The sequence below is a fragment of the Eubalaena glacialis genome, chromosome 12, assembly GCF_028564815.1.
Source record: "Eubalaena glacialis isolate mEubGla1 chromosome 12, mEubGla1.1.hap2.+ XY, whole genome shotgun sequence".
Lineage (NCBI taxonomy): Eukaryota > Metazoa > Chordata > Mammalia > Artiodactyla > Balaenidae > Eubalaena > Eubalaena glacialis.
In genome coordinates, this window is record NC_083727.1 from 41,853,407 (window position 1) to 41,868,655 (window position 15,249).

At 37.8% G+C, this 15,249-nt stretch overlaps 1 long non-coding RNA gene across 12 annotated transcripts in view; it reads right to left on the reverse strand.

Annotated features, from left to right (window-relative positions):
* Window positions 1-15,249, reverse strand: part of LOC133102340 (uncharacterized) — a 730,306-nt gene that overhangs the window by 574,164 nt on the left and 140,893 nt on the right. The window lies entirely within an intron of this gene.

Below are 15,249 nucleotides of genomic sequence, written 5' to 3' on the forward strand. Positions count from 1 at the left end.
CCTCTCTCAGCATATTGGATGCATTTCAACAGCATTCACTTTACAAATGTGCCTCTCTTTCTCCCTCTCACACATATACACCACTATTCCCCACAGTACCCTCCCCCAAAGTCCTTGCTCATTTCTTTCTTCAGTGTGAGTTATCCCAATAGTTATAAAGTCTCATGCAAGGTTTTTTAAAGGCTCAAACATAATGATTTTACTACAAGCAATGAGACAAATGTGTGTATAAAATCAACGCACATATGTGGGCTAGACAGAGCTTAGTTATGCTTCTCAATCATTAATTCATTTATTCAATAAACTTACTGAGTGACTACTATATGTCACTTTTCTAGGTTCTAGGGATAGAGCAATAAAGTTAGTGGGAGGGAGAAAATAAACCTGTGTGTATAACAAATTTTCAGGTGATAGTGAGTGTTATGCAGTGTAAGAGGACTGAGCGTTACAGGAGTTACTATTTGGGTTAAAAGGTCATTGATGCCCTTTCCAAGGAGGTGACAAAAGAGCAAAGATCTGATTTCTTCAGGCTGGTACCTCTGCCCAGCTTCCAAATCTAGTTTATTTCTAGTCAATTCTCCTTTGGTTTAGTTCCTTGAAACACTTTATACTTAAATGTTCTAGTTAAAATCAGGCTTACTATTCAATCCTTAGCTATTCAATTCTTGTGAAAGGAAAGCTTCCATAAAATCCAGTGTCTTCAGCACTTTCAAACCAGATGCCAAATTTTTTTTAAGTATTTTATTCTTTATATGCAGATTTACCTAGTGTGAACTTTTTGCATCTATTTTTCTATCTCTGAAATTTGAAGCATCTTGAAATCACTCTCAGCCACAATATATTCATTGCTAGACACATACAAGCTCATCATAGGTGTTCATGTTGTCACCATTTTGAGTTATGTGTACTGTTAATAGTTCATGTATTGAATTTAATTGCCTTTTCTACAGCTTCAGAAAGATTACATTCTCTTTCTGCTTTAAAATGAAATATTCTTTTCACTCAGAAATGAAACAAGCATGGCATAAATGTGAAGCAAATATTTGTCACTGAAGGAATAAAATCTTCTGGTCCCCATTAGTCTTCCTTCTTCCAGCAGACTAGGTGGGGCTTGTTCACATGGTAGTAGCAGATGTCCAAAGAGAAAAAGGAGAGATGCACAGGTCCTCTTGAGAACAAGGCTCCCCACTGGTTCCATGGTACTTCACCACATTCATGTTAGACCAAGCAAGTGACAAGGCCAAGGTGGGTACAAGGGGTGGGGAAGGAGACACTTTCCCTTGGAGGCAGGAGCTGCAACATCACACAGGAAGGAATCTGTATATGGGGAGTAGTGGAGGATTGAGGCTACTGTATAAGAAACCTACCCAGTATTACACACCACTATCATAACAAAATGCAAACAAACAAACAAAAAAAAACCTGGAAAAGCCCTTGAATAAATGAAAGAAATTTCAAAATCCTGAGAATTTGGAGTGACTAAGTTCTGTGATTCTGGTATTAAGTAGGGCTGTTACTAAATTATCAAATATTGATTTGTGAGACTTCTGACTAACTTTGAACCAAACCTGCATAACTTCCAATGACAAATGATTCAAGTGATACAGATACGAGGCTGAAGTCTTATCCCATAGGAAATTCTGACAGAATCCTGGCATGCCTCAGAATTATTCTGTTAATGGTAAAAGTGCTAAAGGTTTCAAGATCATGATAATGGATTACATGTTTTCTATGTCAAGATGTCTAGTAGTGCCCTTCCAATAAATATAAAAAATTTAAGTGAAAAGAACAATTCGCAATATTTAATTGGTAGTTTTTCTTTTTTTTAAGTGGTACATAAAATAATGACATATATTTCAATGAGTAACATATTAGGTTTTCTTGGGGAGAAAAAAAAAGAAACTAAAATTATTCATCTGTTTCATCCTATCTATGGTTATGGATATACTTACCACACATCCAAGCCATGAAGAGGTTTTTAATTTTACGTATGAAATTAGATAGCTTACATTCACATGGCCATTTACGTATTCTCAGATCATGGGTTAGTAAACTTTAGTGAGTGTGAGAATCACCTGGAGAACTTCTCTGGCTTTGGGTCCTTAGGGTATAGGAGTGGGGAGTGGAGTCTAGGAATCTACATTTTGAACTAGGTACCCAAATCACACTTGTGCACCAGGAACCACACGGGAAAGTTTGTCCTTGATATTTTCTCTTAAATTGTCTCTTAAACTAGGTGGGATATAATGTTTTAATAATGATCACTTGATAATAAGAGCTACAAACGCTATTAATAGACTTTGGTCTCTTCTACTCATTATCTTTTAAAAGAAGTATTTTTAAAAAGGTATAAAACACTAATAGGAAAGATATACATCAACTTTAAACTTACTTTCCACTTTGGAGAAGGAGGGATGGGATTAAGGAAAAGTAAAAGAGATGTTTCAACTGTGTGATGTTTTATTTCTTTTAAAAGAATTATTTGTTGAGAACATTGCAAGCGTTAAGTCTGCCTGGTGTGTGGTTTTTGTGGTGGGTGCCATCACATAAGCCGTGTATATGAATGGTACATGCCCCCCACCCCCACCCCAGCCCAGAGTTGTATGCTCCATGGTCTCCATACTCACATGCAAGAACACTAGCAAAATGTTGTCTTTTTAAAAGATACGTGTGGTGTATACAATAACATTATGGTGTTACCTTACTCTATTTTTTTTTTTTTTTTTGAAACTTACATAATTTTCAAAAAGTAGAAGTTACTAAAACCTCATTTTATTAGGTGGAACTATATGATATTGCCAAGAATTAATCATTTCGGACCTACAAAAACAGCAATTTCATGTGTTTCAACCCAGTATATACGAGAGAAAAATTCATCCTAGCCAGTAAAGTTTCCTGATATCCTATATATTTAATATCTTCCTCATCTGGGCTTGAAACAAGACAAAAAGAATTTGCTCAAAATCCACTTAATCATATGTTATCTCCAACCTTGTACTAAACTTAATATCTAAACAAACATTACAACTTAATGTAAATATGGTGTACAGTTTTCATTCAACACTCAAGACTCATTTTTCCTTATACAGAGAGACAGGCACCTATGGGCCAGAGTCTCAATGCTGTAAGCTTGATTGTTGGCATTTAATTTCTTGCCTATGTATTATAAAGAATAGACTTTTAGCATTCTTTAATGTCTAGTTATTATTATATTACTAGTCCTGAGAAGTTTGATTACATTCTTTCCCTACTTTTAAATTTTTTTTCTGTATTTTTTAAATCCCTTGTTTGTTCTTCTTCCTGGAGTTCATAAGCATTTACTCATGGCACCTACTATGTACCAGCCACTGTGCTAGGCACTGGGGCTACAAAGGTGAACAACACAGACACCCCAGCTTTCACAGAGCTGACGTGATGTCTGCCTGTGCTGCTAGTGCTTCCTCCTTCACCTTACCTGGGCTCACCATGCTGGACTTGGGGTAGTACCACTGCTGGGCTAAGCTCCCAGGATGGAGTACTTCCCAGCAGTCACCATGTTCACCCTCTCTGTACTCTCCATTCACAGAGGACTTTCTGCAAATCCTTTGGACATTTCCCCTTAAAACTCAATCTGTACATAACCAGTGTTCCCACATTGGCCATCCAGGTTGTCAGAATGTGACTTTACAAAACTCATTAACAGGAACTATTTAACACATGGACTGGATCTATACCTACCCTGTAGGAAATGCTAAAAACTGAGAAGGAAGGGTGGACTTCCTGGTAAAGTAATCCAGGAAAAAAGCACATGTTGTCTCTATGAGCATCCTGGGAGCCAATCACTTTGAAGCAGTGGCTCGCCAACTTCAGTGCCCCTCAGAATCACCCAGAGGTTGTTACAGCATGGATCACTGGGCCACAGGGAGTTTCTGATTCAGTGGGTTTGGGGTGGGACTGAGAATTTGCATTTCTGCTCATCCTTGTCTGAGAACCACATTTTGAGAACCTTTGTCATAAAACCTCCTGAAATTGTGGAGAAAAAGAAGGAAATGGCTACTTTTGCACTATAATTTGGAGATTTTTTGCTTTTAATTTTCATTTCTAGTATGAGTGGTTTTTACTTACTGTTTCAGTTACTTACTCCCTTACTGTTTCGTCTAAATCATTTTTTTCTACAAGTATCTAAATAACTGAAAAATTCACCCAATACAATACAATAAAATAAAATCACTGGAGTTTTTTTTATATCAATAAAATATGAATTTGGTGTTTGCTTTATTTGTCTGTTTATTATGAACTTTTCTAAAGACTGTGCTCTCTTATAGTCTCAATCCAAGACCTTTGGATTCCTTTTATGTAAAAATTAGAAAAACATGTGAAACGATACAAATGACAAACAATAACTGAATTTTACTGTTTTAGTTCTGTCTTGGGTAAACAATAAGTTAACATTATATGATTCTTTTAGACTTCGTGGATGTGAGAGAATTACATCATCCTAGAACAAGGCTAAAGTTCTCCAAAATGGAAAGATGATTGATATACTGTTGATACTAGAATACAAGATTAGTGTTCAATTGACCAATAATCTATTACTTTGTCATGGAAATTTGCTCTTAGATTAAGGACAGATCAAGATCATTTGAAACTTTAGAGTTCATGAGCATTTCTGAATGCTCAAAGTGAGTAAAATATTTACATTAAAATATGGTTTAAAATTTTAAATATTTCTTAGGAGTCATGTTTCCTTTTTCAGAATAAACTATTTTATTTTTTAAAATATTTAACCTACATGTTATACATTGGGAAGGTCATTTCCAACGTGGTTTTTGATGTTGAACATCACAATAATAATGTTGGCAAATGGGACTGTGCAGAGCTCTCCCAGTTCTTCAGAACAGACCACTTCAGGGACTATAGCAGGGATGAGGGAGGACCAACTTGCTGTGCTCTTGTCATGTAGGGTATAAGGAATTTTTGATCCCTGAGTAGTCACGGGGGCACAACATTCCATGATATGCTGTTAGTTACTGAAGGTAAAATTTACCAATGGAATTTAGAAATGATGGATCTAACTTCCAGGGAGTTGGTTCACTAGGTACATAAGGAGATGCAAAGTAACTAAAAAATTAAAATATGTAATTCCCTGATTGTTATTATTATCAGCTATTATAATGGTTAAAACAGAATTAAGAGACAGATCAAGTTTAGATTCTGGCTGTTTCAAACTACAGCCTCTATCTCAGGCACCCTACCAAAGGAATGTGTTGGAGTAGAACCTTGACACCAGGTCAAGTTTAGATTTTGGATAGCCTGAGGTAGAACTGCTAGCCTCAGAGCCACTGCCAAAGAGAAAAGTTATGCTAAAACAAGGACAGCAAAGAAGGCTAGACTGATTTCCAAGACAATGGAGAAAAGCAAAGAGAAAAGTCAGGGGATTCATCCCAGCTGAGTGGAAATCTTTAAATGGTTATTAAGAGACGGAGTGAGTAAATTAAGCATTGATGTGGTAAAACAAAGGGGAAAGAGAAGGGGGAGAACCAAGGGGCTCATCCCAACAGAGTAGAAAGCAGTTATTTAAAAGTCAGATGAATAAAGCAGATGTTGATGGAGTCAAAACAGAGATCTTAAAGCAGCACTCTCAGAGACTGGGTGGACCAGTAGTAGCCCCTGTTGGTCCCTCAACATTAAACTACTCTCAACAGATCTGCTTTATTCAACCTAGTTTGGGCAATGATCCCATAAGCAATCTAATCAGTACAAGGATTGACCCTTCCACTGGGGACTCAAAGTCTTATGCATATGAATGGGTAAAAGGATCAGGGAGTGGAGAAAAGACATTTCTGGGACTCCTTTACATGGGAGCCCTATGCATTTTGGTATCAAAACCCACTGGTGAAACCCTAACACAGGCTGCAATTAAATTGAAAAGATATAGAAATTTAAGAGTTGAGAGATTAAGGTGAAAGTTTGGATGAAAATTGCAATATTTGAACAAACTTTATGTGAAGTAGTAGCACCTCCTTTACTTGAATGTATTATGGGGATGGGATGAATGTATTATATTACTGGGGAACATTTCCAACATTTCTCCTACCTAATATAAAACTGAAGGTATGTAAATCTACCCTTCAGGCAATATTAATTAAACACACTAAATGGCAACCAATAAGACAGCCCGAGCCCATGCAAATTATTACTTTGAAAGAGAGTCGAATAGAAGCTGGAGTGTTGGTATGAACAAATTATTTGCACAACTGTCTACTGAACATAGATGGGTGCTTATTACAAAAGCCTGTGAGCATCATCCAGCAATAACTACTGGGATTTCAGACCAGAAAATGTCCTTTTGAGAAACAATTAGCTAGATATTGGGTTTTTAATGAGACTGCCCCTATGGCTGAAGGGCATAAAATAATCCTGAAGAGTGAAATACCTCTAATATCTTGAATGATGTCCTAGAGACGATCTAATAGGAAGGCAATGCCCAGAAGAGTTCCAAAAGAAAACTGAAATGGTTTATATAAGAACATGCTATTGGGGGAATGCAAGAAGATATTAATGAACAGGAAGGCTCTTTTCCCCTAGAGTCAATTTCGGAAATGCTTGACCCTATTGCTACTTGGGTGGTGCCCATAAACTGCTCTTGCTGGACTAACAAAGAGCTGTTTGGTTTATGCACGGTAGTTCCAAGGGAAATGGACAGCATCTTATTTGGAAGGCCACCACTCTGAAGAAGGTAGATCAAATCAGGTTGTTGGGCTGAATTGCACAATTTTTATCCCTACATTTGGGATTTTACCACTCATGGGCAGAAGCCAATATCCTGGCCATATGTTCAGGCAAAAGGAAAATGGAAAACTAGCCTGTTAGGGGATGCCAACTTGCTGCATGGCCCTACGGAAATCATTTATGAGAATCTGAGGAATGCATTAAAAAGTAGGACATGTTGATGCTCATCAGAATAATCCCCTTGCAGGACTGGAAGCTGATCAGAATTGATGAGCAGATATTCTGGTGTACTCAACTGAGGTGGCCACCTGGATTCATGAAATAAGTGGTCATGGGAATACTACAGCTATGCAGAGATGGACTGTATCTAGACATATTCCTCTTATACCCTCTGAGGCATAAAATGTTTACCAAAACTGTTCTGTTTGCCAAAAACAGACAAAGAGACTGCAGATGGCTGTGGGGAAGATTCCCTGGGGGTAAGGCAAACTTGCAAATAACTGGCAAGTTGAACTGATGCCATTAGCCCCAGGAGGCTACAAATGAGCACTAACAGGAATAGGTACTTACTCTAGACTGAATCCAGTGGTAGATGTAAATACTCAAAGTATTATAAAAGAAACAGAACAGAAGATATTGCACCAATTTAAAAAACTGAGTCACATTTCTTCAGACCAAGAAATACTCTACAGTCCATAATGTCCAACAATGGGCAGAGATACAACATACTCAGAGTAATGGTTTGATAGAGAATTGACATGGGCAATTGAAACATGGGTTGTCTAAAATGGGGCAATATATCAGCATGAAGGGCTAGCCTGCACACCATAACAAGTGTGTGCTTACACTCAGCATGGGCGGGGGGCAAGGGAGTGTCCCCATTAGATAGATTCCTCGACTTTTACTTTTTCAGAAAAGAGAACTTTCTTTTCCGGTGAATTGGGGGAAGAAGGGGTTAGGGACGATGCTGGTATGACTATACAATTTTTCCCAAATAACCTCAACTATTTTATTTTTCTTCATGTCACCTCAACTCCCTCGCCTACACACAAATCTGATGCAGTGGTGACAGGACTAGTACTTCCACTGCAGGTATCAGAAGCAAGAACGGTCCTTGATAAAAGCAGAAACTGCTTAAAGACTTGTATCAAATTCCTAAGGTCCTGATTGACTAAATGGTGCCTTTTCCTCCTATGGCAAAATTAGGGTTGCCAGTGAATACAGCTATAAGCCTAGGGGTTGAGATAGCCCACACCTTCTCTACCTGAGTAATCCTACCTGATATGGATGGAAATGAATAAAGGGAGAAGCACTTGCTAGACTATCATTGCTGCCTCCAATCTACACTAGGATGGCCAAGCCTAACATTCCTTCCAAAGAGGAACCATTTGACTTTAAGTTGAAAGAAAGAGGGATAGTACCTGAAGGTAAAGGAATGAATAAATGAATTATGCAGTCAGGGTAATCCAATGTAACAAAAGAGTCTTAGAGCAAGAGACAATATGGTCTCTTAGGTCAATTCTGCCAGATACCAGAAATATTCCTGAGGCCAGTCTTGCTTTTGGAACCTGACAAGATCAAATGGAAACCTGAAACCTTAGTGGCCTCACACTGGGAGATAGTTTGGTCATAGGACATGATGATGGAGAGGACTAATTGCTAGTGACAGAAAGGACTTTGGTAATGTGCCAATATCTTTCGACCCTTGTTTTTCAGGTTACATCTACCATACTGCATTATGGTAGAATTCTGGCATTGCTGGTAAAATTATAGTATTGATATTCATGGTTAAGTTTGGACTAAATATGGTTACAATGCTATGAGAAAAATAAATCAGGGAAAATAGATAGGCAGTGCTGGTGGTGACGAAGTATGTGAGTATAATTTTAAACAGAGTTCAAGAAAGGCCTCACTAGGACTTCCCTGGTGGCTCAGTGGTTAAGAATACGCCTGCCAATGCAGGGGACACGGGTTCGAACCCTGGTCCGGGAGGATCCCACATGCCGTGGAGCAACTAAGCCCGTGCGCCACAACTACTGAAGCCCATGCGCCTACAGCTCGCGCTCCACAACAAGAAGCCACCGCAATGAGAAGCCCGCGCACTGCAACGAAGAGTAGCCCCCGCTCGCCACAACTAGAGAAAGCCCGTGCGCAGCAACGAAGACCCAACGCAGCCAAACATAAATAAATAAATAAATTTAAAAAAAAAGAAAGAAAGGCCTCACTGAGAATGTGACTTTAAAGTGGAAAACTGAAGAAAGTAGGAGAGGGAGTTGTGAAGCTTTCTGGGAGAAGACCATTTCAAGTGCAAACAATACAGTGCAAAATCCCTGAGGCAAGAACTTGACCTAGGTGGTTCAAGGGCAGAGAGCTAGGGGAAGAGTTGTAGGAGTGAACATGGAGAAGAAGAGAATGTTGGAAATTCAGATTGTGTGTAGTTAGAGGCCAATATGATACCCTTGGTTTTTACTCTGAGTATGATGAGGATTTTGAGCATGGGAGTGACATGATCTCGCATTTCTATAAAGAATCACTCTGGCTGCTGTCCTCAGGAGGAAGCAGGGAGGCTAGTTAGGAGATTATTACCATAATTCAAGTGAGAAATATTGGTAGTTTGGAGTAGGGTGATAGTGGAAGAGGTTGACATAAATACTTAGATGGCAAAGATGAGGCGACAAGATTTGTTGACAGAGGTGATGTGAATGCATGGAACAGAAAGGAGTCAAGGCTAACTTCAAGGAATTTGGCCCAAGGAACTAAAAGGATGGAGTTGCCATTCCCAGGGTTGCAAGGGACAACACTGCTGGAAGAGCAAGATTAAGGGTGGAAATCTGGGCTTAGTTTGGGACATATTAGATTTAAGGACATTTTTGGACATCCAAGTGGAGATGCTGACTAGGCAGTTGGATACACAAAACTGGGGTCTGGGAAGAAGTTTAGACTGGAAGAAGAAATGTAGGTATCTTCAATATAAAGATGTTTTTTAAAGCCAAGAAACTAGAGGAGATTAAGAGAGTCAGTGTAAATAGAAAAGATAAGAAATCCAGATGGCCAAGCCCTGGGGCATTTAGTGTTTAGATGAGGAAAGAGGAAGCAAAAGGGAAAGAAAGTGTAGCTTTGAGGTAAAAGGGTAACCAGGAAATGTAGGTGTCCTGGGATCTCTGAGAAGGCCATGTTTCAATGTGGAGGGAGTGATCAACTGTGAAAAATGCTGCTCTAAGTCTAGTAAGACAAGCACCAATTTAGTCACCAGGAGATCAATAATGTCCTCAGCAAGCAATTATTAAAAAACAATTTTCTAAACCAAAGGCTAAAACTTAAAAATACCAAACATTACTATAAAACTGATAGCTTCAAAGCAACTGTCATAGGCATAACTTTATGATGCTAATTATTCACTAAAATATTTGACAGAATTTCTCAAATACTATCCAGATGTTCAGCATCACAAATAAGCCATAATTCAAAAATCTCCCTTTGAAATTTATTTTGTCTCTTTCTTAAGGTACTATTTCTTATTCTATTTTTTTTGAATAAATTTGCATTTTAAAATATTTTTTAGTTAGGATCCTCCAGAGTTCCTTTATCATTATATTCTGTAAAAATTTTTCTTTAAAAATGTAATACTGCTTTTTAAAGACTGAAATGGAGGGTCAGTATAGGAGAGTTTTGTTGATTTTATCATTTTATTAACTCCTAAAATTTTGCCGTTCCAAAATGTATTTCTTTTAATTAAAATATGAAAGCGATTTATAGCTCTTTACCTCTAAAACAAACCATTTTATGTCAAGATAGCACAATGCAGAACACATTTTTTAAAGCGGTCATTAAATATTTTCTCAGCCTCAAAGGATAGATCCACTTCAATGTATTCAGTTATTAACACTCTAAATAACTAAGGGTCCTTTCTCCCCAGTTTGCCTAGAACTGAGTGGTATCCCAGGACATAAGACTGCCAGTGCCAATACAGGGGCAGTCCTGGGCAAATGAGAATGGTTGGTCACTCACTCCCAAAATATCACCTCCTCTGGGTGTCTTTTCCACCTGATTATACAACAATGGTTAAAAGCATAGGCTCTAGATTTAGAGGACCTGGGTTTGAATATTGACTTCATCCTTTGTTTATTAAATGACTTGGGCAAATTACTTTATCCCTAGGATTAAATGAAAAACTGGTTATAAATGCCGGGCCCCAGGCATGGCACAGAGTAGGTGCTCAAGAAATGTTAGCTATTTTTATTATGTGTTTCAGTGACATAACTTCTTTTTCATAAGAAAGTTAAGGCTGCTCCTACTCCTAAGCCTTAAACAAATAATGATGACCAACCACTGAAGAAATCAAAGTAAATAAAATATAAAAAGTATGGAATTTAAATATGTGAACAATATCCCTATTGTAAAGCCTGAATATATCATTAACATAAGTCTTAAACTCTCTTTGGAAATGCAGGGACTGGAAGTGAGAGGTTGCTGTAGGAACAGAAGTTTATTAAAAAAAAAAAATCAAATTTTAGGTTTGAGTTGGTCATACCAGGGTGTAATATCTAATCAAGACCTGTAATCACAGAAAGCAGATCATTTAATAACCTTTCCATGTATATGTGAAGAAACTGAAGCCCAGAGAGATTAACTAATTTTTTCTTTCAAAGGCATCTAACCAGTTAACACCAAAGGCCAACTTCAAGCTTCTCAGGGGCAATGACCAGTTCTGCCTTTTTCATCTCTGCATCTTTTGTGCCTTTAACAGTTCCCGACACATCATAGGCCCCAACCAAATAAACACATTGAGTGAGTTGATTGACTCACTCAATGACTGACAAAATGAAAGAACGAATAAATGAACGATACAAACCAGGGGAAAACACGGGTTTCTTGATTCTCAGCCGAGACTTTCTCATTTTATCCTTACTCTGTACCCAACACTGACCCAAAGACTCTTTCTCAATATACCTCTGCCTTCATTCTCTCCAAACTTCTCTTGAGTCAGTGTGCATAACACAAACAGTAAAAATAAACACATTTAGTAGATGGGCTTTGTACTATGAACAGACAGTAACACTGAAAAATATATTTGATAAAATGTTGATGTATGGAAGAAAAAAAATGTTCAAATAAGTTCGGAATCCCTGGAAAAAAGTGAACTGCCACTGTGTTGATTTACTTTACCAAATTTCTCATGTAGCTACTGGATTCACTCCATTTATCTAGTCCTATAGAGCTGAGCTCAACTTAGACTTTTCTGCAAGAAAAAAATACTTCTGTTCAAACCCCTGCATAATTTTCCTGGTGTGAAAGGACTTACTAATGGAAAAGTAAATTCTAAAATCAGTTCTCAGCACTGGATAGAAGCCTACACTATAAGCCAAAAGCAACTTTATTCCTCAGCGTGCCTAAATATACCTGTGTGGATTGAAAAAGTTGTCACTGAATTACTGCTCATGCAGAAGAGAGAAAATTAAATGGGAGGCTATTTAATGAAAAGTACAACTAATAGAAACATCAGATTTACAAAGTCATTGCTCTGCTTCAGAAATCCTTTAGTGTCTCTTAAGTCTTAAAGCACAGACCCCTAATGGATTCAGATATGTTTCAGTTTCAATTTATACACCCTTGCTGCTCTGTTGGAAGGTCAGAGCAATGTTTATAAGAGTTCTTGTTTTGTTCTTTCCTTGTTTTTCCCCCATAAATATAGACCCTAATGTCCAGTTTTATGAAACTATGCAGAATAAGGTACTATACAAATAGTTCTTGCCACTGTCACAAAAAAGGAAAAGCTTTATACTCAAACCTGTTATCTTAGAGTAAGAAAATCAATGAGGGCTTTTTTTTTTTTTTTAATTTCATGAAGCATCCTGAGACCCAATAGGTTACTCTGCTACAACTTGCCTTTTGTGTATAGAACGCTTAGTCTTTCCTCAAGATGAATCATTGCCAAGATGAATGCAATCATTCTTTTTCTCTGTCTATCATCCTAAGACAAAGTTTTCTATGAAGGAATTGTATTCTACCAAATGGCATGGAAATGCCTATGTACAAAAATGCCATGAACGTCATGAAATATCTCAGTGGCACATACATTTGCAGTCAGAGCTATTGCTGGAGGTCAAGTGAGAACCAAGCCAGTCAATTGGAAACATAGATAACTGTTTGAAAATTATCATGAATTTGGGAGATTTCTATAATAATAAACCCAGAGAAGCAAGCAAGGTGATGAATGGGAACTGATAAGATACCAAAACTTGCTGGCTGTGTCACCTTAAACAAGTGTCATAATTTCTCTGAATTTCACTTTCCTCATCTGATAATTGTGAAGAGGAAAAAAGATAATGAATGTAAAACACTCAATATGGTGCTGCCATATAGAATACATTCAAAAATTGTTAGTTATTATGTTCATGTTAATGCTGGTGGTGGTAGTGGTGTCTTTTCCAGATTAAATGCTTAAAATATCCTCTATTAGCCCTGGAAAAAAAATATTGTCTAAAATTCCCAGATTAATGGGTTAAACACTAAAGTCAGTGATCAAAATATGTCTTTGCCAGAATATCTCTGAAGGATTCTCAGGGACTCAAGGGGAATTAAGTCATATCTTAAAAAGGGTGCTGGCCAGCAGGGCAAGAAGGAGTTTGGAGGTCCCAAATGACTAGAGTCCATTGTAAAAATTAATAAACAGAAACCTCAATTAAAATAGAGTTGGGAGGACTGAGGGGAAGCTCTCATGCCCTACCATGATAGCAGAGCCCAACAGGAAGGAAAGACTTCCTCTACTTGCCTGGCAAGAGCTCAGTCAATGAGAGACTGTCACAGCTCAGTTAATGACAAGCCACTATACTATGAACTCTCAATTTCTCCATTGGACTCTGTTTACCATAGCCGTCCCAGCTTCCTTTCCCCCTTTTTGAAAGAGTTCTCCTCTCCTTTCTGTGGGGGGACTTGCATGTGGCTCACCGCGCTTGTAGACCCTAAACTGCAATTCTTTGTTGATCCCAAATAAACCAATTTTTGCTGGAGAAATAACTGGCAGTCTGTTTGTTTTAGGTCAACACCATCATGCTATCACTGGTTAAGTGAAAGGTAAGAGTGTGTGATGATAGAAGGAGGAACAAAGAAGACAACCACTGTCCTAGAGAAAGATTAGCCTAAGGTTATCTGAATGCAGCTATTCATTGCTAATGCTGTCAAGATTCAGGGATTCAACAAATAAATTTATACTGAAAGCTTACTCTGTCCCAGGCACTATACTAGTTTCTAAGAAAATGACATACCCCTTGTTCCCCAAGAAGTCACCAGATATCAATACCATCTGCCTCAGCCTCCATGAACTTTAGGAGGGTATGAATGAGGCAACAGATCAAAGGAAATGAGTTGTCCTGAAAATGAGGCCTAGCAGGGTTTGATGATGGATCTCAACATGGGTATAATTATAAAAAAAAAAAAAAAAAAAAAAAGATAGGCCTGCTCTAGCACTTCTTACAATACCAACAATACCAGCACACATTTTAATTGCCAGCTTACTTGTCCATCTACCCCACTGGATTCTGAGCCCCTTCAGGGCCCAGTCTGTGCTTGTTCATCATGGCTTCCCAGAACCTAGAATGGTATGTGACTATAAGAAAATGTTTGTGAAACTGAATTATTCTGTAGCTTTCTTGGCTTAGCTCAATCTGATTAGGATTAGAAACATCATAGGCTTTTAAATGACAGTGGCCAGTAGAAGGATCATGAATGGTATCAATAAACAAGTGAGGATTAATAAATATTTTGTCAACATAAGCTGAAAGAAATCTATGGGTAAGTAAGGAAACAGGAAACCAATCAAATTTGAAAACAGAACTATTATCACCTTGTAACTGAAATATGAGAGTGTCTGTATAGGACATGTGTGCTCATTTAGAATGCAAAGTAATACAGGAGAACATGTTAGAACTTCTTTCTCACTGGTTGTGTACCTAAAACAAATGAGTTTCCTTTCACACAAATCCTGCCTACGTTACTTCAGAAGGTTCTATTTAGAAGAGAAATAGATATATTAATGTATTCCCAGCACTAAAAGATATGAAATGAGCATGCATGCGTTTCCCCAGTGATGATTATCTTCTTAATAAAGGACCAAGGTTAAAGTAAACAAAAGCAAAAAGAAGATGAACACAGAGAGAAGACAAAGAATTAGACAAATGCAGATTTTTATTTTAAAAATCATTTGGGCAGTATACTGTCTTTTCAACACCAATTTGCATATGGGTTAGTTATTGACCAATACAAAGAAAAGAGAAAAAAAAAATCTTCTCCCTCCTCAACCAGCTGAAACTACACTAAGGTGGCTGTGCCCTTTTCCACCAATCTTATCTCTAGGGACTTAAGATTTTTGCAGAGATCTTGTCCAAACAGCAAAAGCAAAGGAGTCCAAGAGGGGTCTGTGACTTCTTAGGAAAGAATACCAAAAGAATGTGATGAAAGAAATAAAGCCACAGACCATAAAATCCAAAAGCACTAACCAGACCTCTGAGGAATCAAAAGATGTAAGAAATTTATTAAGAG